Raw genomic sequence first — 1067 nt, forward strand, 5'->3', positions numbered from 1 at the left:
GCCCAGGTTGCGGGCAGGAAGGACCCCTTCCGCTCTTCCACTTTTCACTTTTGTGGCCCGGGGAAAGAGGCCCAGGAACGCCGGCTGCCGTCGGGGCCGCCCAGGCGTGCACCTGATTCCACCGCGCCCGTGGCTGCCCCGCCCGGCGGCAGGGGAGTGGGGAAGCTGGCCATGCCTTAGGACCCAGCCCGGGTTATTGCATCTTTCCTGTTTGGGCCATTTGCGGGGTTTTATACAACCCCCACTTCCGCGCGCAGGGGTCCTTACCCCATCCTATCCCGAGCCCCGCCCAAAGCAGGAGTGCAGCTCTCTCATCCCTCCCCGGGGGCCCTCAGTTTCAAACTGAAACGGAGCCTGTACCTACCCTCCGGGACAAGTTGGGGGCAGGGTGAGTGCCGGGGCTGCTGCCTGCGGCCCCACCCAGCGGTGTGGAGAAGGTTCCTGGGAAGTCCCAGGTCTTGGAGACGGGCGGCTCCCTCCGCTGGGCAATTGAGAGGCCCTGCCACTTCTTGGTTCACTGCGCCCTTTTCTGGGTTTAACAGGATTTCAAAGTAACTGTTGAGTAACTGTTGAGGGGGAAGAGTGAGAGCCTCTCAGGCAGTGCAACATTGTGGCCACTTTTGACTCGGCTGAATCGGCCTGATAACCTCACCTGGTGCTTTTTGGTAAGGAGGGAGGTTTCTTGGAGGCCTGTTTAGACAATCGCTCAATTAATATTAGTCAATTTAGATACAAGGCTGCCGTGGGTGGGGGAGGGTATGCAGATGTGTAATTGAGCAAATATTTAACTGACTTCTCTGTGCCAGGGACTTTGCCAGGTGGTGTGTATGTGGGGGTGGGGGCGAGGTTGAGTAAGACCTGGCCCCTGCCCACGGGCACTTTAGGGGAGAGTTGAGACAAATCTGTAGATGACTCTAATGTGAGGTGGAGATGACAGGGACCCCAGAAAGGTAGGGTGAGTCATAGGACTGGGAGAAGGGAGCCAACTTACCTTGTGAGATCCCGGAGTCCTCCCGGAGGAGGCCTCTGATTCCCCCCCCCCCCCGCCCCGCCAGCATCGACTAGTC

This window comes from Marmota marmota, unplaced genomic scaffold (genome assembly GCF_001458135.2).
Source record: "Marmota marmota marmota unplaced genomic scaffold, marMar, whole genome shotgun sequence".
NCBI lineage: Eukaryota > Metazoa > Chordata > Mammalia > Rodentia > Sciuridae > Marmota > Marmota marmota.